Source organism: Pinus tabuliformis, chromosome Q, assembly GCF_031772625.1.
Source record: "Pinus tabuliformis cultivar Carrire ecotype Pingquan chromosome Q, CPIR1, whole genome shotgun sequence".
Taxonomy (NCBI): Eukaryota; Viridiplantae; Streptophyta; class Pinopsida; order Pinales; family Pinaceae; genus Pinus; species Pinus tabuliformis.
Genome location: NC_142296.1, coordinates 519859496 through 519883704, shown reverse-complemented (window position 1 = coordinate 519883704; position 24209 = coordinate 519859496). Strand labels below are relative to the sequence as shown.

Here is a 24209-nt window from a genome sequence, read left to right as displayed (position 1 = left end):
GTTTATTTTTTTTACAGTTAATCACCTAGATTAGTTCTGTATTGATTTTATCACATATTACTCTGATTATCTCTACAACAATCCTATAGAATTTTACACAGATTATTTCTACTATAACTTTTTAACATTTTACCTTGACTATTTCTACTATAAGTTTGTAGCATTTTACATAGACGATTTCTAGTGTACCTTTGTAACATAATACATAGATTAATTCTACAATGATATTGTAGTATTTCATGCAAATTGTTTCCATTGCTTATTATAAAAAATGACTCTTACTGCTTTACGAGTGCATGAATGTTTATATGTTATATGAAGTTATTTCTCCATACTTTACTAGCATTACTTGCTATCTTTCATGTATTGCCATAACATACTGTCTACTATTTTTATTATGAGTCTAGTAAATTATATTCTTTATTCTGATGCATTTTCAAGGAATTTCTCTCATTAGTTTGTTCTATCACTTTAGTAATTTTCCAGAGTCCAGCATTAACCAAAAATGATTGTTTTTGTGTGTTAATTATCTATTTAATATTAACAAACATGCAATCTACAATCATTTCTCGAAAGTCTCTCCTGCGAGCCTGGAAATTACGTCCACACCCTCCCACGAGCACTTTATTCTCTTCACAGTTAAGATAGTTCCAGCCACAATCAAGTATCTTTGAGTATTCTCCCACTGGTTTATTCCACCCACCTCTAGGATATCTCCTCGACTATTTTTCACCAGCTAAATCTCCCTTCAGGGCAGATGGGTAACTATCCTTCTGGTTCGACCTGCATATAAACAATTCATAGCTTAACCTCTTCAAAACAGTCTATCTAAAAGTCATATATTCTACTTAAGCGATTACCTGAATATTTACCCATTTAAGAATATGCTTAGGATTGTACACATACCTTTTTAGCAAGGACACATGGAAACCATTGTGGACCCAAATGTGTCTTGGTAATGCAAGCTTATAGGCTACTGACCCAATCCATTCCAAGACTTGTAAAGGTCCATAGTACCAGGGTGATAAATTAGCACATACCCTAAACTGTAAGTAATTTTTCTGGGGCTTTACGATATACGTGATCTCCTAGATGAAATTCTCTATATATTCTCTTTCAATCTGCATACATTTTTTCCTATCTTGGGCATCCCTTAGATTTTGTCGAACCTTCTTAACTGTCTCCTCCATTTCTTCTAGGATGTCATGACCCAATGATAGCTTATTAACTGGATTATTACAATTTATGGGTTGTCTTGAAATGGTTATGGGGCAACGTTCTATTTTTGCAATTACCCTTCTTTTGGTCCCGGTGGCTAATTGAACTAGCCATGGTTTTGGAAACTTACTTCTCTGCAGTAGACACTTTTCTACCACCTTTGGACCAACATAGCTTAAGCTAGCACTAGGATCAAATAAAACAGACACAGGTTTCTTAGCAATTATACCTTCACATTCGATCATGGTGAGATGGTATTCTGCTTGGTGATCATTGAGAGCAGCATTAATTTTGGGCATGGTCCTTGCCATTTCTCCAACCGTGGATGTTTCCTGCATATTTGATAGTTGTTTCGTCCTTGTCTTATGCATACATTTTTTGTAATAGTGGGGTCCTCCACATCCCCATCATTGCAGCAACGGTTTTGACTGCTCATCATTAACAAATTTAATAACTCCTCACTGACTGTTTTCAGAATATGCAGCTTTGGGCTGATTCCTTGCTTGGAATTTGCTGAGAGCTTTTTGCTGTATATTTCTGTCATTAGAAAATTTTCGGTTTCTGCTTGGGATGAGGCTTCTGCTCTTCCTGTTTGACCCTACTTTAGGTCCTACATTTATCTGCTTGATTTTTTGGTAGAAGATGCGGGATTTCCGCACTGTATTATCCATTGTTTTAGGGTAGTCAAACTCAAGTTTCTCCTTCATAAAATTAGATATGCTACTGATGAAGTGTTGAATTTTGGCCTTTTCCTCTTTCATATAAGGCACATAGCGAAGCAAGGAGGTGAATTGCGTCACACATTCTTCCATGGTTAAGGTTGACAATCTTAACTCGTGAAATTATTTTTAAGGTTCACAATCTTAACTCGTGAAATTATTTCTCTTTTTCATGATAATAATGTTTATTTAGATACTTATCTTTGAAATTCTTTTGGAATTCATTCCATGTAACCTCCTCTTCGTCAATTTTCCTCACTGCTTTGATTTCTTCCCACCAAAGGGTAGCCTTACCCCTTAATTGATCAACTCCTAATCGTGCTTTCAGTTTATCTGTGTAATAATAAATCTGAAAATATTTTCTCATATCATCTAACCAAGCTTCCACTCCCTCCTCAAATTCCCCTTCAAAGAGTGACAATTTAATATTTTTAAATTCTCCTTGTAATTCAAATTTTTGTCTTTTTGTTTTAAGTTGGTTGGAAACATTGTTGGGAATCCTTATTCACCTTCCCCATTCTTTTTCAGTTGACTCAACATTTTCCTCTCCATGCTAAGCCGTTGGGGTCTTCTCCCTGTCTTTACCACTCATGTGTGGATGTCGCTGGTTCTATCGATTGGACATAATTATGAAAATTTTCTCATGTTCTAGACATAGTCGTTCATTATCTATTCTTAAATTTGTCATCTCAGCACGCAACTGTTGAATAGTTTTAAGTAAAACCACATTAGATTGATGAGACTCCTTGCTTAGCTGTATCCAAATATCAGGATTAGAATTCACATACGTTTTTTCTGGTTAATTTAAAGAAATCACATCCATTTCGAATATATATATATATATATATATATATATATATATATATATATATATATATATGTATATATGTATATGTATATATGTATATGTATATGTATATGTATATGTATATGTATATGTATATATATATATATATATATATATATATATATATATATATATATATATATATATATATATATATATATATATTTCCTAAAGAGTCTCAGTGTATGAACCTCAACGCTCATACCATTTGTAGCAACTAAAAATCTTAAACTATCAAATATTCATAAATAATAATAATAATAAAAATTTAATCCATAATTATAACCGGAATTTAGAATTGGATCCTGTCGTAAGATTACAAAAATTATTTATGTGAAATTGAGTTAAGTCCGTAAGTACCGGACAACAGTCATATTTTTCATGTGTGTCATTCCTTTACGTAGTTAGCAATGTATATATGGTGGTTAATATTTAATGCGCACATAGCCTCCGGTGGGGTAGCTGCCCCTGACTAGGCCATTGATAATTTGCCCTTGTATGCTGGAATATGTGGCATGCTCATAGCCAAGATTGTTGCATGTGTTTGCTAGCTCGTGAAGATCCCTTAACTGGATTATTCTAATTGATGGGTTGTCTTGAAATGGTTATGGCCCAATGTTCTATTTTTGCAATTACCCTTCTTTTGGTCCCGGTGGCTAATTGAACTAGCAATGGTTTTGGAAACTTACTTCTCTGCAGTAAACACCTTTCTACCACCTTTGGACCAACATAGCTTAAGCTAGCACTAGGATCAAATAAAATAGACACAGGTTTCTTAGCAATTATACCTTCACATTCGATCATGGTGAGATGGTATTCTGCTTGGTGATCATTGAGAGCAGCATTAATTTTGGGCATGGTCCTTGCCGTTTCTCCAATCGTGGATGTTTCCTGCATATTTGATAGTTGTTTCGTCCTTGTCTTATGCATACATTTTTTGTAATAGTGGGGTCCTCCACATCCCCATCATTGCAGCAACGGTTTTGACTGCTCGTCATTAACAAATTTAATAACTCCTCACTGACTGTTTTCAGAATATGCAGCTTTGGGTTGATTCCTTGCTCGGAATTTGCTGAGAGGTTTTTGCTGTATATTTCTGTCATTAGAAAATTTTGGGTTTCTGCTTGGGATGAGGCTTCTGCTCTTCCTGTTTGACCCTACTTTAGGTCCTACATTTTTCTGCTTGATTTTTTGGTAGAAGATGCGGGATTTCCGCACTGTATTATCCATTGTTTTAGGGTAGTCAAACTCAAGTTTCTCCTTCATAAAATTAGATATGCTACTGATGAAGCGTTGAATTTTGGCCTTTTCCTCTTTCATATAAGGCACATAGCGAAGCAAGGAGGTGAATTGCATCACACATTCATCCATGGTTAAGGTTCACAATCTTAACTTGTGAAATTATTTTTAAGGTTCACAATCTTAACTCGTGAAATTATTTCTCTTTTTCATGATAATAATGTTTATTTAGATACTTATCTTTGAAATGCTTTTCGAATTCATTCCATGTAACCTCCTCTTCGTCAATTTTCCTCATTGCTTTGATTTCTTCCCACCAAAGGGTAACCTTACCCCTTAATTGATCAACTCCTAATCGTGCTTTCATTTTATCTGTGTAATAATAAATCTGAAAATATTTTCTCATATCATCTAGCCAATCTTCCACTCCCTCCTCAAATTCCCCTTCAAAGAGTGACGGTTTAATATTTTTAAATTCTCCTTGTAATTCAAATTTTTGTCTTTTTGTTTTACGTTGGTTGGAAACATTGTTGGGAATCCTTATTCACCTTCCCCATTCTTTTTCAGTTGACTCAACATTTTCCTCTCCATGCTAAGCTTTTGGGGTCTTCTCCCTGTCTTCACCACTCATGTGTGGATGTCGATGGTTCTATCGATTGGACGGAATTATGAAAATTTTCTCCTGTTCTAGACATAGTCGTTCATTATCTATTCTTAAATTTGTCATCTCAACACACAACTGTTGATCAGTTTTAAGTAAAACCGCATTAGATTGATGAGACACCTTGCTTAGCTGTATCCAAATATCAGGATTAGCATTCACATACGTTGTTTCTGGTGGATCGGGTGGTCCTGGGCTCCCCTGTATTGTGACCCTTTTTGTGTTGATGTGGTCTATGTGTTCACACATAGATATGCTTAGTTAATTTAAAGAAATCACATCCATTTCAAAGATTTTTAGTTGCTACAAATGGTATGAGCGTTGAGGTTCATACACTGAGACTCTTTAGGAAATATATATATACATACATATATATATGTATATATATATGTATATATATATATATGTATATATATATAGATATATATATGTATATATATATATATATATATATATATATATATGTACATATATACATATATGTATATATGTATATATATATATACATATATATATATATATATATATATACATATATATATATATATATATATATACATATATATATATATATATATATATATATATATATATATACATATATATATATATATACATATATATATATATATATATATATATATATATATATATATATATATATATATATATATATATATATATATATATATATATATATATATATATATTTCCTAAAGAGTCTCAGTGTATGAACCTCAACGCTCATACCATTTGTAGCAACTAAAAATCTTAAACTATCAAATATTCATAAATAATAATAATAATAAAAATTTAATCCACAACTATAACCGGCATTTAGAATTGGATCTTGTCGTAAGATTACAAAAATTATTTATGTGAAATTGAATTAAGTCCGTAAGTACGGGACAACAGTCATATTTTTCATGTGTGTCATTCCTTTACGTAGTTAGCAATGTATATATGGTGGTTAATATTTAATGCGCACATAGCCTCCGGTGGGGTAGCTGCCCCTGACTAGACCATTGATAATTTTCCCTTGTATGCTAGAACACGTGGCATGCTGATAGCCAAGATTGTTGCATGTGTTTGCTAGCTCGTGAAGATCCCTTCCAATGCCTCTCTTGTTTCATACCTTTTGATCTCTCCTAAGCGATCCAATGGTGGGGAGGGTTTAGGGTTTAACCCCCTAACCAATTTTTCGTGTGTGGTAGATGGTAGAGTCATGGTTGTCGTTGACCCTTCGTATCTTGTTGCTCTACAACAAAACCTTTTGGTGAGGGTTTCAGGTGGGCACACGATCCTTTTGTGGTTTTCCATGGATGTTATGGTCAATCTTGCGAAGCCACATAACCCCAACTACCACACATTACATTATTTCGATTATTCTCATTGTGTGAGTTTGTATTTCGCTTTGGACCTCCCCTCGTGTCAAGTTTGATTGATTGCCTCCACTGTCGAGGGTGGCTCGATGGTCTGCCGTTACTGCGGAAAATGCTCTGCTCAGACAATCCTTTTCGGAAGGTAAGCCCATAGACCACAAAGTTTTCTTCTCGTTGTTTATAGATTCGCTGTTTCAAATTTATTTAATGATGAGATTTATTGTGTTGCACGTAGGCTCCTCGATGTGGAAACCCTAGAGTTTCACGTGAGGAACACTCCTCTTCTCGGCATCATGGATCTTACATATTTTCGAGTGTTAATCTCATACTCACTCCATGGTTGTTGGTGGTTGTGTGCAGGTATTTTCCAATACTTGCTGAGTTAATTAAGGCTTGGACATTGTACCTTAAGGGTTTATGAGCTTACGGCTTCCATGGTTCTTTCGAGGTTGGATTATCATACCTTTGGTGTATGAACATTTAGCTATCAAATGATTAACTACTCGGCGACAATAACTAAGTACCAAGCGGATCTTTACGCCAAGACTTGTTTATTTTTTGTTTTTAATTAATTAACTGTGTAAAGGAATGGTCAATCCCTATGCACCACACATGCAAGGCTGTGAAAGATCAACATTTGGTCGAGTGCAAGTTTTCGTGAACAATTCTTTGTTATGCATGTTTTATAGCTAAGTTATACACTCGAAGGCCTTTTTTGGGGATTTTTGTCATGTCGACAAATTGCTCTTGAGCCGTTCTATTATGTAGCACTTTCCTTTAAGTTATTACTCGAGTGAAATATATTTATATAAACTTAATTAAAGTGTAGTTATTTTATCTGTGTTTTAATGGTGGACCAAGATTACCTCTGCTTCCTTGCTCAAGGTAGTAATATTTTAGCAATTTTATCTTAGCCCTTCTACTTGTGTGTTTGGGATTTCAGAAAGGTTGTTTTTAAAGTTGTTTTACAGTGAACCGCCTAGATTACTTCTGTATTGATTTTATGACATATTACTCTGATTATATCTACAGTTATCCTGTAGCATTTTACACAAATTATTTCTACTGTAACTTTCTAGCATTGGGCCAAAGCCATACAAATTAGATAATATTAATAAAAAAAATTGCTACCTTTGTAATGTGAGGAAAAAGTAAAAAATACTTACCACACCTTTTATTAGCCAAATTTATTATTACAAATATTTCATTTTAATAGTTTTTAATTAAAATTTCAATTATTTAAATTCTATCTAATAATAATTAATGAAATTTTCAATATAAATTATTTTCCCATCTAAACTACCATAACAAAGCCATACAAATTCAATAATTTTAACAAGAACTTGTGTCAAGGATGCTCATTTTTAAACTAGGCCAACACCATTATCATTACTCCAATAATTACTTTAGGGGGATTAAAAGAAAATTACCACCCATTTTATTGGCCAAATTTATGATTAAAAATGTTTTATTTTAATATTATTCATATTCTAGGTCACAATAATCAATGAAATTTTAAATGTAAATTGTATTAGCATCTAAAACATTGCACGAAAGTCATACAAATTCAATAATTACATTACTACACTCAACATTATATAATGCATTACCAAACTCGTGCAAATGAGCCAAATTTATTATTACAAATGTTTAGTTTTAGTGTTTTTTAATTAAAACTTCAATCACCATCTTAGTTTGGTTAGTGCTCATTTTATTAGCTAAATTTATTATTACACATGTTTCATTTTGGTATTTTTCTTTCAAATCTAAAATTTGAATTATTCAAATTTTGAGTAGAAAATGAAAATTTAATTCTCTCAATTAAGCTCTTCTACTATCAAGCATTCAAGAAGTCGTGATGATGGATCGTGGTTGGGATTTGAAACGTTGACAGAAAATGGTTTTTATTGTGGATTCTCGAGTAACTAAGTCAAAAGAGAATTTAAATGTAAATTGTTATCATAAAAAATCAATAATTTTGATAAAATGTGGTGGGAGAGATGCTCATGTTGAAACTGGGTCCACACCAATGTGATGGGAGAGAAAAGTCTTCCCACGAATTTTATTAGGCAAACTGTTTATTAAAAATGTTTGACTTTAATATTTTTTTAGAGTGAAATTTGAATTATTGGAATTCTATTTATATTCTATCTTACCAAACAAACAAACATGAATACAATATAATCTATGAATAATATCATAATTAGCAAATTAAAATAGTAATTTTTAGTTTTATTTGACCAAATCAACATAATATTATATTACATTAAAAAAGGAAACAATTAATATTGGGCTCTAGTAATTTATATTTTTATTTGACCAAATCAACATAATATTACATTAGGTAAAGAACAATTTTTATTTACATTACCAAGCCCTAGTAATTTTTATTTGACCAAATCAACATAATATTAGGTTTTTATTTTTATTTTTATTTGACCAAATCAACATAATATTATATTAGATAAGTATCAATTTTTATTTACATTATGACACTCACCATTACATAAGGCATTACCTTACATAACCTTCATTCTTAAAATAATATGGAAATTTTCAAACAAAGGGTTGAAATATAACAACAATAATAAAAAAAAGTCAATCCATTTTATTAAATTAATTTTTTTAGGTAGATATTATGAAAATTTTCAAACAAATAGTTGAAATATAACCACATTAATAATAAAATTAAACCCGTTTTATTAGATTAAAAAATTCTGTAAAACGATGTTTGTAAAATGTGAACCCCAAAATTTCTGTTTACGTTAATATGATATTGTTATAAAAATTATGATTTATGATTTTTAATTGAAATTTACAAAAATAACCCATCGGGGGAATCCAAGGAATTAAAAAATTATAATGAAATCCGAAAGCTCCCTAAAGTTCTCATAGCGAACCATGCCCACCACACTCCGGCTCCGTTACTTTTTCATTACGTTAATGTGAGATTAAATAAATGAACTTTAGTGGCAGGACAACTCCCAAAAATGGTCACCGAGGGACTCCTCGGGCTCAACGATGCTCATGAGCCTCATATCAATTAACGAACACTTCATTCATATGCGCGGCCCCAGAACCTAGCCTTACACAATATAAATACAAGAAGGTTGGGATCAGCCTTTTATATCGTATCAGCCCTAGCCTTACACAATATAAATACAAGAAGGTTGGGATCAGCCTTTTATATCGTATCATATCAGCCTGTTTGGGGTTCAGCGCGCAGTGTTGTGAAACCTTCAGATCACTAAGTAAACAGTTGGCGGCTTTGGTTTCAAAATGACGAGGAGCAGTGGAAGTATCTTGAACGTGGAGGAAGGATGCGCTATTGCCAAAAGGGCCGTGAAAGACAATAGGGTTGATCTGGAAGAAGGTTGGGCTTTTATTTATAAAGCTATCCTACAGCTAAGAACCCGGTTGGAGGGAGATCTCAACTTTAATGTGACAGCGGAAGAGAGAGCGGTTATTTACAGTATCGTCTACAATCTGTGCAAAACTCGCCTTGACAAAGAACAACTCTATGATAGATACGGGGATTCCATGAAAGAGTACATCACCTCAATGGTTTCACCGGCTTTGAGGGAACAGAATGATGATGAGGAGTTGTTGTTGAGAGAAGTTGTGAAACGCTGGAAAATTTACAAGGCGATGCTACATTGGATGGACATTTTCTTCGAATATTTGGATCGCGTGTTCACCCAAAGGTATCCCTCCGTTATTTCAGTCAGAAAAGTTGGAATCATGTACTTCCGAGACCTGGTTTTTCTGGAAATGCGAATGAATGTGAAGAATGCGGTGATTGTTCTCATTGACGAAGAGCGTGAAGGAGAGCCAAGAAATGATACTCTTTTGAAGGATGTTGTGGCCATTTTTCTTGACCTTGAAATTGAAATGGATTTGTATACAAATGATTTTGAAGTGGCTATGTTGGAACAAACTGGAGCTTTCTATTCTCAGAAGGCTGCTTCATGGATTTTAGAAAATTCCTATACCGACTATATGTCAAGGGTGAATGAATCTCTCATACGCGAGAAGGAAATAGTTGCCAGATATTTGCATAGGAGCAGCGAGCAAAAGGTATTAGACAAAGTAAAACATGTACTGTTTTCCCATTACATGACACATTTTCTTGAGGATGAAAATTCAGGATGCCTTGCGTTGCTCAGGGAACATAGATATACAGATATTTTGATGATGGGGAGGCTATTTGATAGTGTACCTAATGGTTGGGACTCAATTGCAAATATTTTTAGACAACATCTTTTTAGTGAAGTAACACCACCGGTTCAACAGGCTGAAGATATTGTAAAGCAGACGGCAGGGAAAAAGGATAAACGTTTATTGTTGCAGGAAGTGGCTGCATTTGTGAGGAAGGTTATAGAACTACGTGACCAGTATACTAAATCTGTTGTCGAGGACACTATTTTTTCTGGGGTTTTGAAACAAGTATTTGGGGTGTTCTGTAATAAGGAATTTGGAGGAAGTACTAGTGCAGAATGGCTGGCTACACTATGTGATACTGTACTTGAAGAGGATAGCAGTCACGAAAAGTTGAGCGGGGATGATATAATTGAAAATGTGGTGGAATTTCTGGAGTATATTTGGGATAAAACTCTGTTTGCTGAATTCTACCAGGGAAAACTAACTCGTAGAATTTTGTTCCGCAAAAGTGTAAATGTTGGTCATGAGCAGAGCATATTGTCAAAGCTAAAACAGAAATATGGCCATCAATTAATGTCAAAGGTTGCTGGCATGCTTACGGATTCGACAAGATCCCAAGAGAGACAGAGTAATTTCGAAAACTATCTAGACAAGAATAGAAATCTCCATCTTGGAATAGAGTTTACTGTTACAGTGTTGACACCAAGATTTTGGCCAACATACAAGTGTCCCCAGATTAATTTACCTCCGGAGATGGTTAAATGTGTTGAAGTATTTAAAGAGTACTATTCTATAGAAGCCCAACAGCGGAAACTTAAATGGATATATTCCTTGTGATCCTGTAATATAATTGGTAAGTTTCAGAGAAGATCAATAAAAATGATAGCAACAACTTGCCAAACAGCCATATTATTGTTGTTCAATGCATCTGAAAGGTTGAGTTATTTTGACATCAAAAGGAAGTTGAATTTGGAGGAGGAAGAAATTGATGGACTTCTATATTCACTAGCCTGTGACAAGTACAAAATTCTTCAGAAGATTCCAGATGCAACCACCTTAACTACATCAGATAATTTTAAAATCAATTTTAATTTTACAGATAGAACAGGGAAGATAAAACTGCCAATGCCACAGAAGAAAAAATCATCCCAGGATATTCAACAAGACAGACGTTTTCTTATTGATGCATCCATAGTACGGATTATGAAGGCAAAAAAGGTTTTACAATACCAAAGACTTGTGAGTGAATGTGCTCAGGAACTTGAAGGGCTATTCAAGTTAGATTTCACGGAATTTGAAACGCGGATTGAAGATTTGATTGGGAGGGAGTTCTTGGAACGAGATGAAGAAGAGGTAGATTTGCTGATATATGTACCATGAAGCCTATGCAAGTAGAAGGGAAAAGGTTGGATATAGTTTCTTTTTTCTATCATTTAGTGTTCTTTCAAGGTTTCTAAACAGTTTTATGTAGGTATATTATTAATGTTTATGAGAATGCTATATGGAGTAACTGTGATTCCATATAGTAATTGTATTGGATTATGAGGTTATAATATTATTGGATGATTTTTCTGCAACAAAGGTTTATTATTTTGTTTAGTTTTGTTTTATTTTATTTCCTCATATTTTATGTGTAAATAATTTCTCCTATCCAGTTTCCTAGTTCCCATGATTATATATTGTTAGTATCATAAGAGAAAATGTGGTCATGGAATTTTAAAATCAAGGCTTGATTTTAATTTGTGATTCAAAATATCATGGGGAACTCTTGTGGAATCCTATTTGTTTATCTCCCAATTATATTGTAGTAGGATATCCTAGCATTAGAAGTAGAGACATTGTCACATTTCATAATTCCTGTTATAATACATGCTTGATAGATCCATAGTTAAGATGGATCTAGACTGGTTCCAATTGCCTGCACTCATACAAAATTTGTTGAATATGTAATTATTTTGATCATTTTAAATATGTTAAAGATGGATAATGGTCATTTTAATTTTAAATTTGATCAAGGCTTTTAATAACTTGAATGAAGAAATAAATTTTTTGAATGGATGATAGCAAATCTGAATAATAATCATCTAGGCAATTACAAATAGTGTTCATTGTGATCAATCTCAAACTATTCTATTTTATTGTTGTTATTGTCACATATGTTAGTTTTTCCTTCTTTTCATATGAAAATTGTTATTGAAATCATACATCATTCAATTGTTTAACTTCAGCTATTGTAGTGTTTGTGGTTGTCTTTTATTTTATGTAAAATTTCTTCTACATCTCATTCTCTAGTCAGTGCAAGCCCCAACATTGTAATACAATCAAACACTATGGCCCATCATACATTAAACTCATCAGAAATTGAATCAAACAGCTACAATATCATCCACAATTTGCATATAAAAGCCCTTCAACACACTGAATCACAACCAATCCACCTACTCATACGTCCAACACTAAATGCAAGCTCTCCAACACAATCTCTATAACACAACCTCAAACAATACATTATCCCATCAACTAAGTACAATCTACACACTTGAATCAAACTCATCAAACAATCACCAATGTGCATGCATGTGCTACACAATCTCAACCTAAATATCCTCAACCAAATCAAACCTGTAAACCACACATAATGGAAATACTATTTACCATACAAAAACTTAAGCAGAAATTGAGAACTCAATATACTGAAGCTAGAAAAATGAACTCTCCAATAAAACCCTTGCAACATAAGTGCATCATTACTATAAACTCTGATATAAAACTGCAATTCCTACATTGATGTCTCTTCTCTCCATATTAGCGCCAACTAGGAGACATGATATGCAACAAAAATATATTAGCCATGTATATATTTTGTAGCTCCACCATCCTCTGAAATATGCTCCAATAATAAGCTCTTAAATGCTCTCTATCTCTTCACTCTTGTAGAAAGCACACTCTCTCAATCACTGAAAAAAATAATAAAAACATTTGAGGTGCACACTGGTCCTATAGTCATAGCCACACCCTTACCATTAGCATACAGAGTGAAATCCTCAAACTTGAATCTCTTCTTTTGCTAGCATCCTTAGTCATATGATAGTCAATTACAAGTAGTTTATTGTTAAAAGAAGCTAACCATCTAAGTGATTGAACACTTTATTTAAGATCATAGTTCAATAATGATTGAATTACTAAACTCAATTCATCTCATTAATGGAATGAAAGTGTAGTTATTTTATCTATGATTTAATGGTGGACCTACATTACCTCTTCTTCATTGCTCAAGGTAGTAGTAGTTTAGCTAGTTTATCTTAGCATTTTATACATATTATTTATAGTGTAGCTTTGTAGCATTTTACCTAGACTATTTCTAGTGTACCTTTGTAGCATTTTACATAGAATATTTCTACTGTAACTTTGTAACATAATACACATATTAATTCTACAGTAATCTTGTAGTATTTCATACAGATTGTTTCCACTCATTATAAAAAATGACCCTTACCTCTTTAAGAGCTCGTGAATGTTTATCTTTTATATGTAGCTATTTCTCCATACTTTACTAATATTAATTGCTATCTTTCATGTATTGCCATAATATGCTGTCTACTATTTTTATTATGAATCTGGTAAATTCTATTCTCTATTTTGATCCATTTTCAAGGAATTTCTCTCATTAGTTTGTTCTATCACTTAAGTAATTTTCCACAGTCCAACATTAACCAATAATGAAAGCTTTTTGTGTTAGTTATTTATTCAATATTAAAAAAAGTATAATCTACAATCCTTTCTCGAAAGTCTCTCCTACCACTCCTTAAGATAATTCCAGCCACACTACAGATTGTCTTTGAGTATTCTCCCAATGGTTTATTCCACCCATCTCTAGGATGTCTCCTTGATTCTTTTCCCCATCTAAATCTCCCTTCATGACAGATGGGTAACTGTCTTTTGTAACTCTTTATTTTAATTAATGCAAACAATTTCTATTTTTGTTAAAGTATGTGAACTCCTAATTACTAATAATTTAGGTAAACAAATATATGTTTCTTGGTCTTCCACATCATTCATTTATTATTTAACATCATAGGTAAGAAAATTAAATTAATAAATGGTAAAGATCAAACTTAGTAACCACAGTAATTTTTGTGCATCTTTGGGTGTTACGTCTCCCCCTCCCATATGAGGAACACCATCCCTCATGTTCTTTGTACTTTCAAAAAATAAAGTGAGATAAGCTTTCTTCATAAATTCATCATCTTCCTAGGTAGCCTCATCGAGGCCAAAGTGCTTCCACTCCACTTTAACTTGTGTGATGGCTCACTTCCACAAAGTGGTTTCTCTTGGATTGAGAATAAAGAGAGGTTTTGCTAGACGTTCTCCTTCTCATTCGAATGGCACATAAACAATTCAATATTCTACTTAACCAATTACCAGACTATATGTTGAGGATTGTACACATACTTTTTTAGCAAGCACACATGGAAAACATTGTGGACTTGAATGTGGCTTGGTAACGCAAGTTTATAGGCTATTGACCCAATCCATTCCAATACTTGGAAAGGTCCATAGTACCGGGGTGCTAACTTAGCGCAACCCCTAAATTGTAAGAAACTTTTCTAGGGCTTTACTCTTAGATATACGTGATCTCATTGATGAAATTCTTTGTATATCCTCTTTATATGTGCATACTTTTTCTGCCTTTCGTGGGCAGCCCTTAGATTTTGTCGAACCTTATTTGCACCTTATTTGCAGTCTCCTCCATTTCTTATAGCATGTGAGGACCCAATGATAGCTTATTAACTAGATTATTCCAATCTATGGGTTGTCCTAAAATGGTTATGGGGAAACGTTCTATTTTTGCAATTACCCTTCTTTTGTTCATGGTGGCTAATTGAACTAGCCATGGTTTTGGAAACTCACTTCTTTACAGTTGACACTTTTCTACCACCTTAGGACCAGCATAGCTTAAGCTAGCACCGGGATCAAATAAAACAGAGACAGGTTTTTTTAGAAATTATACCTTCACATTTGATCATGGTGAGATGATATTCTCATTGATGATCAATGAGACCATCATTAATTTTGGGCATGCCCCTTGCCACTTCTGCAACCATGGATGCTTCTTGCATATTTGATAGTTGTTTCGTCCATGCCTTGTGTAGACAATTTTTGTAATAGTGTGGTTCTCCGCATCCCCATCATTACAACGGCAATTTTGAATACTCATCATTAAGAGACTTAATAACTCCTTCTCACTGTGTGTTTTCAGAATATGCAGCTTTGGTCTGATTCCTTGCTCGGAATTTGCTTAGAGGTTTTTGCTCTATATTTATGTCATTAGAAAATTTTGGGTTTTTGCTTGGGATCACGCTTTTTCTCTTCCTGTTCGACCCTCCTTTAGCTCCTACATTTTTCTTCTCGATTTTCTGGTAGAAGATGCGGGTTTTCCGCAGTGCATCATCCATCTTTTTGGGGTAGTCAAACTCAAGTTTGTCCTTCATAAAATTAGATATGCTACTAATGAAGCGCTGAATTTTGACCTTTTCCTCTTGCATATAAGGCACATAGTGCAACAAGGAGGTGAATCATGTCACATATTCATCCATGGTTAAGGTTTCGAATCTTAACTCGTCAAATTATTTTTCTTTTTCATCATAATAACATTCAGTTAGATACTTATCTTTGAAATGATTTTGGAATTCGTTCCATGTAACCTCCTCTTCGTCAATTTTCCTCATTGTTTCATGATTAGCCATGTATATATTTTGTAGCTCCACCATCCTCTGAAATATGCTCCAAGAATAAGCTCTCATATGCTCTCTAACTCTTCACTCTTGTAGAAAACAAACTCTCTCAATCACTGAAAAAACTAATAAAAACATTTGAGGTGCACACATAGGCCTATAGTCATAGCCACACCCTTACCATTAGCATCCGATAGAGTGAAATCCTCAAACTTGAATATCTTCTTTTGCTGGCATCCTTAGTCATATGTTCAAAAACCTAAACACCTCAACAACCTCTTTGTGGATCAACACCTCTTCATCAAGTCAAGGACATGGAGGCCTAGTTGTCCAAACACCAGTGCATGGATCAACACCTCTACATTAGAACAAGATTTGGGCATCAAACCAATGATAAATAGACACAAATCATGATGGCTACCTGCATCAGGTTGACATCAATGATAATATGTATAGTACTACATCCTGTTGACATCAACCTGAACACTACAATTCCAACAGGTTTGAATGCAGAGTGACTAATAATTATGAATGATGGAAAATGAGAACAATGAGAATGTAGTCAATTACAAGTAGTTTATAGTTGCAAGAAGCTAACCATCTAAGTGATTGAACATTTTTTTAAGATCATAGTTCAATAATGATTGAATTACAGTAACACATAAGCTCAATTCATCTCATTAATGGAATGAAAGTGTAGTTATTTTATCTCTGATTTAATGGTGGACTCGCATTACCTCTGCTTCCTTGCTCAAGGTAGTAGTAGTTTAGCTAGTTTATCTTAGCATTTTACACATATTACTTCTAATGTAGCTTTGTAGCATTTTACCTAGACTATCACCAGTGTAACTTTGTAGCATTTTACATAGAATATTTCTATTGTAACTTTGTAACATAATACACATATTAATTCTACAGTAATCTTGTAGTATTTCATACAGATTGTTTCCACTCATTATAAAAAATGACTCTTACCTCCTTAAGAGATCGTGAATGTTTATCTTTTATATGCAGTTATTTCTCCATACTTTACTAACATTACTTGCTATCTTTCATGTATTTCCATAACATAATCTCTACTATTTTTATTATGAATCTCGTAAATTCTATTCTATATTTTGATGCATTTTCAAGGAATTTTTTCTCATTAGTTTGTTCTATCATTTAAGTAATTTTCCACAGTCCACCATTAACCAATAATGAAATTTTTTTGTGTTAGTTTTTTATTCAATATTAACAAAAGTGTAATCTACACTCCTTTCTGGAAAGTCTCTCTTCCCACTAGGGAAGATAATTCTAGCCACACTACAAATTTTCTTTGAGTATTCTCCCACTAGTTTATTCGACCCATCTCTAGGATATCTCCTTGATTCTTTTTCCCCATCTAAATCTCCCTTCACGACAGATGGGTAACTATCTTTTGTAACTCTTTATTTTAATTAATGCAAACAATTTCTATTTTTGTTAAAGTATGTGAACTCCTAAATACTAATAATTTAGGTAAACAAATATACGTTTCTTGGTCTTCCACATCATTCATTTATTATTTAACATCATAGGGTAAGAAAATTAAAGTAATAAATGGTAAAGATCAAACTTAGTAACCACATTAATTTTTGTGCATATTTGGGTGTTACATCTCCCCCTCCCATATGAGGAACACCATCCCTCATGTTCTTTCTACTTTCAGAAAATAACGTGGGATAAGCTTTCTGCATAAGTTCCTCCTCTTCCTAGGTAGCCTCATAGAGGCGAGAGTGCTTCCACTCCACTTTAACTTGTGTGATGGTTCGCTTCCACAAAGTGGTTTCTCTTCGATTGAGAATAAAGAGAGGTTTTGCTAGAAACTCTCCTTCTCATTCGAATTACACATAAACAATTCAATATTCTACTTAAGAAACTCTCCTTCTCATTCAAATTACACATAAACAATTCAATATTCTACTTAACCAATTACCTGAATATTTACTCACTTAACTATATGTTGAGGATTGTACACATGCTTTTTTAGCAAGGACACATGGAAAACATTGTGGACCCGAATGTGGCTTAGTAATGCAAGCTTATAGGCTACTGACCCAATCCATTGCATGACTTGGAAAGTTCCATAGTACCACAGTGCTAACTTAGCACAACCCCTAAATTGTAAGGAACTTTTCAACGGCTTTACTCTTAGATATATGTGATCTCCTTGATGAAATTCTTTGTGTATCCTCTTTATATGTGCATACATTTTCTGCCTATCATGGGCAGCGCTTAGATTTTGTCGAACCTTATTTGCAGTCTCCTCCATTTCTTATAGCATGTGAGGACCCAATGATAGCTTATTAAGTGGATTATTCCAATCTATCGGTTGTCCTAAAATGGTTATGGGGCAACGTTCTATTTTTGCAATTACCCTTCTTTTGGTCACAGTGGCTAATTGAACTAGCCATGATTTTGGAAACTCACTTCTCTATAGTTGACAGTTTTCTACCACCTTAGGACCAACATAGCTTAAACTAGCACCAAGATCAAATAAAACAGAGACACGTTTTTTTTAGCAATTATACCTTCACTTTCGATCATGGTGAGATGATATTCTCAGTGATGATCAATGAGACCAACATTAATTTTGGGCATGCTCCTTGCCACTTCTCCAACCGTGGATGCTTCTTGCATATTTGTTAGTTGTTTCGTCCATGCCTTGTGTAGACAATTTTTTTAATAGTGTGGTTCTCCACATCCCCATCATTGTAGTGGCAATTTTGACTACTCGTCATTAAGAGACTTAATAACTCCTTCTCAGTATCTTTTTTCAGAATATGCAGCTTTGGGTTGATTCCTTGCTGGGAATTTGCTTAGAGGATTTTTCTCTATATTTATGTCATTAGAAAATTTTGGGTTTTTGCTTGGGATCAAGATTTTTCTCTTCCTCTTCAACCCTCCTTTAGGTCGTACATTTTTCTTCTCCATTTTCTGGTAGAAAATGCGGGATTTCTGCACTGCATTATCCATTTTTTTGGGGTAGTTAAACTCAAGTTTGTCCTTCATAAAATTAGATAGGCTACTAATGAAGCGCTGAATTTTGGCCTTTTCCTCTTGCATATAAGGCACATAGCGCAACAAGGAGGTGAATCGTGTCACATATTCATCCATGGTTAAGGTTCGGAATCTTAACTCGTGAAATTATTTTTCCTTTTAATCATAATAACGTTCAGTTAGATACTTATATTTGAAATGCTTTTGGAATTCATTTCATGTAACCTCTTCTTCGTCAATTTCCCTCAATGTTTTGATTTCTTCCGAGCAAAGGGTATCCTTAAATTCTCCTTGTAATTCAGATTTCTACCTTTTTGTTTTATGTTGATTGGAAACATTGTGTGAGAATCCTTCTTCACCTTCCCCATGTTTTTCAGCTCACTCAGCATTTTCCTCTCCATGCTGGACTATTGGGGCCTTCTCTGTGTCTTCACCACTAGGGTCTAGATGTCATTTATTCTATCGATTGGACAACCTTATGAGAGTTTTCTCCTATTCTAGATGTATTCATTCATTGTCTGTTCTTAAATTTGTCATCTCAGCATGCAGCTAGTGAACAGTTTCAAGTAAAACCGCATAAGATTGAGGAGACTCCTCACCCATCTATATCCAAATATCAAGATTAGCATTCACATACATTGTTTCTAGCAGACCGGGTGGTCCTCAGCTCCTCTGCATTGTGACCATTTTTGTATTGATGCAGTCTCTGTGCTCACACACATATTTACTTGGTTAATTTAAAGAAATCACATCCATTTCGAATATATATATATATATATATATATATATATATATATATATATATATATATATATATATATATATATATATGTATATATGTATATATATATGTATATATATATATATATGTACATATATATATACATATATATATACACATATATATATATATATATATATATACATATATATATATATATACACATATACATACATATATATATATATATATATATATATATATATATATATATATATATATATATATATATATATATATGCATATATTTCCCAAAGAGTCTTAGTGTACGAACCTCAGCTCTAATAACATTTTTAGCAACTAAAAATCGTAAACTTCCAAATATACATAAATAATAATAATAATAATAATAATTTAATCCATAACTATGACCGACATTGAGAAGTGGATCGTGTTGTAAGATTACAAAAGTTACTATGGCGAAATTTAATTAAGTCCATAAGCACCAGACAACACTCATATATCTTTCATGTGTGTCATTACTTTACGTAGTTAACAATGTATATATTGTGCTTAATATTTAATGCGCACATGGCCTCTGGTGGGGTAGCCGTCCCTCACGAGACGATTGATAACTGGCCCTTGTATCCTGGAATATGCAACATGTTGATAACTAGGATTGTTGCATGTGTCTACTAGCTCGTGAAGATCCCTTGCTACACCTGTCTTGTTTCATCTCTCTTGATCTTTGATAAGAGATCCAATGGTGGGGAGGGTTTACGGTTTAACCCCCTAACCAATTTTTTGTGCGTGGAAGATGGTAGAGTCATTGTTGTCGTCAACCCTTCGTATCTTGTTGCTCTACAAAGAAATGTTGTGGTGAGGGTTTTAGGCTGGTACACAATCCTTCTATGGTTTTCCATGGACGTTATGGTCAATCCTATGAAGGAAGGTAAGCCCAAGAGCCTCACATTACATTGTTTCGATTATTTTCATTGTGTGAGCTTGTCTTTTGCTTTGGACCTCCCCTTGTGTCAAGTTTGATTGATTTCCTCCACTGTCGAGGATGGCACAATGATCTGCCATTACTGTGGAAAATTCTCTTCTCTAACAATCATTTTTGGAAGGTAAGCCCATAGACTGCAAAGTTTTCTTCTGGTTCTTTACATACTCTTTGTTCCAAATTTGTTTAATAATGAGATTTATTATGTTGCAGGTAGGCTTCTTGATGCGGAAACACTCCAGTTTCAAGTAAAGAATAGCCCTCTTCTTGACATCGTGCATCTTACATATTTCGCAGGGTTAATCTCATACTCACTCCATGGTTGTTTGCGGTTCTGTGCATGTATTTTCCAATATCTTCCGAGTTAATTAAGGCTTCAACATTGTCCCTTAAGGGTTTAGGATCTTACAACTTCCATGGTTATTTCTAGGTTGGAACATCATACCTCTGTTGTATGAAAATTTATCTATCAAATGATTTACTACTCGGCGAAAGAAACTGAGTACCGAGCCAAGCTTTACATCGAGACTTGTTTAGTTTTTGTTTTAATTAATTAACCCTATAAAGGAATGGTGAAACACCGTGCACAACACATGCAAGGTTGTGAATGATCAAAACTTGGTCGACTGCAAATTTTCCTGAACAATTCCCTCTTATGCATATTTTATTGCTAAGTTATACACTCGAAGGCCTTTTTTGGGGGTTTTTGTTGTGGCGACAAATTCAGGCTATGAAGCTATTCTCTTACGTAGAACTTTTCTTTAATTTATTACTCAAGTGAAACATATTTATATAAACTCAATTCGTCTCATTAATGGAATGAAAGTGTTGTTATTTTATCTCTGATTTAATGGTGGACCGAGATTACCTATGCTTCCATGCTCAAGGTTGTAGTAGTTTAGCGAGTTTATCTTGGCTAATCTACTTGTCCATTTGCCATTTCTAGAATGGTTCATTTGATTTTTTTTAATTTTAAATTTGATCAAGGCTTTTAATAACTTGAATGATGGAATAAATTTTTTGAATGGATGATAGCAAATCTGAATAATAATCATCTAGGCAATTACAAATAGTGTTCATTGTGATCAATCTCAAACTATTCTATTTTATTGTTGTTATTGTCACACATGTTAGTTTTTCCTTCTTTTCATATGAAAATGGTTATTGAAATCATACATCATTCAATTGTTTAACTTTAGATATTGTAGTGTTTGTGGTTGTCTTTTATTTTATGTAAAATTTCTTCTGCATCTCATTCTCTAGTCACTCCCGATGTGCAAGCCCCAACATTCTAATACAATCAAACGCTATGGCCCATCATACATTAAACTCATCAGAAATTGAATCAAACACCTACAATATCATCCACAATTTGCATATAAAAGCCGTTCAACACACTGAATCACAATCAATCCACCTACTCATACGTCCAACACTAAATGCAAGCTCTCGAACACAATCAATGTAACACAACCTCAAACAATACATTATCCCATCAACTGAGTACAATCTATGCACTTAAATCAAACTCATCAAACAATCACCAATGTGCATGCATGTGCTACACAATCTAAACCTAAATATCCTCAACCAAATCAAACCTCTAAAGCACACATAATGGAAATACTATTTACAATACAAAAACTTAAGCATCAATTGAGAACTCAATATGAAGCTAGAAAAATGAACTCTCAAATAAAACCCTTGCAACATAAGTGCATCACTACTATAAACTCTGATATAAAACTACATTTCCTACATTGATGTCTCTTCTCTCCATATTAGCACCAACTAGGAGACATGACATGCAACAAAAATAGATTAGCCATGTATATATTTTGTAGCTCCACCATCCTCTGAAATATGCTCCAAGAATAAGCTCTTAAATGCTCTCTAACTCTTCACTCTTGTAGAAAACACACTCTCTCAATCACTAAAAAAACTAATAAAAACATTTGAGGTGCACACATAGTCCTATAGTCATAGCCACACCCTTACCATTAGCATCCCATACTGTGAAATCCTCAAACTTGAATCTCTTCTTTCACTCGCATCCTTAATCATATGTTCAAAAACCTAAACACCTCAACAACCTCTTCTTGGATCAACACCTCTACATTAGAACAAGATTTGGGCATCAAACCAATGATAAATCGACACAAATCATGATGGCTACTTGCATCAGGTTGACATCAATGACAATATAGATAGTATTACATCATGTTGACATCAACCTGAACACTACAATTCCAACACGTTTGAATGCAGAGTTACTAATAATTATGAATGATGGAAAAGGAGACTAATGAGAATGTAGTCAATTACAAATAGTTTATAGTTGCAAGAAGCTAACCATCCAAGTGATTGAACATTTTATTTAAGATCACACTTCAATAATGGTTGAATGACTGTAACACATAAACTCAATTCATCTCATTAATGGAATGAAAGTGTAGTTATTTTATCTCTGATTTAATGGTGGACCTACATTACCTCTGCTTCCTTGCTCAAGGTAGTAGTAGTTTAGCGAGTTTATCTTAGCTATTCTACTTGTGCATTTGGCATTTCTAGAATGGTTCATTTTAAATTTTTTTACATTTAATAGCCTAGATTAGTTCTGTATTGATTTTATGGTATATTACTCTAAGTTAATCATGTAGCATTTTACACAGATTATTTCTACTGTAGCATTGTAGCATTTTACCTAGACTATTTCTAGTGGAACTTTGTAGCATTTTGCATAGACTATTTCTATTGTAACTTCGTAGCATTTTACATAGACTATTTCTACTATAACTTTGTAACATAATACACATATCAATTCTACAGTAATCTTGTAGTATTTCATACAAATTGTTTCCAGTCATTATAAAAAATGACTCTTACCTCTTTAAGAGCTCATGAATGTTTATCTTTTATATGTAGTTATTTCTCCATACTTTACTAGCATTACTTGCTATCTTTCATGTATTGACATAACATATTGTCTACTATTTTTATTATGAATCTAGTAAATTCTATTCTCTATCCTGATGCATTTTCAAGGAATTTCTCTCATTAGTTTCTTTTATCACTTAAGTAATTTTCCACAGTCGAGCATTAACCAATTATGAAATTCTTTTGTGTTAGTTATTTATTCAATATTAACAAAAGTGTAATCTACAATCCTTTCTCGAAAATCTCTCCTCCCACTGGGGAGCCTGGAAGTTAAGTCCAAACCCTCCCACTAGCACTTTCTTCTCAGTTACCAACCACAAATAATTCCAGCTAGAGCCAAGTACCTTGGGATCGTGACTCATTGTCCCACCTCAAGTCCTATACTTTTTACACATTGTCTTTGTGTATTTTCCCACTCGTTTATTCCACCCACCTCTAGGATATCTCCTTGATTCCTTTTCCCCATCTAAATCTCCCTTCAAGGCAGATGGGTAATTGTCTTTTGTAAATGTTTCTTTTTTGTTAAAGTATGTGAACTCCTAATTACTAATAATTTAGGTAACCA

The 24209-nt window shown here is 33.6% G+C and overlaps 2 pseudogenes; both read left to right on the top strand.

Moving 5' to 3' along the window:
* The first annotated feature begins 9345 nt into the window (after positions 1-9345).
* Positions 9346-11064, top strand: LOC149220467 (cullin-1 pseudogene; annotated as a pseudogene).
* Positions 11065-11106: 42 nt separating this feature from the next.
* Positions 11107-11607, top strand: LOC149220466 (putative cullin-like protein 1 pseudogene; annotated as a pseudogene).
* The last annotated feature ends 12602 nt before the right edge of the window (positions 11608-24209 follow it).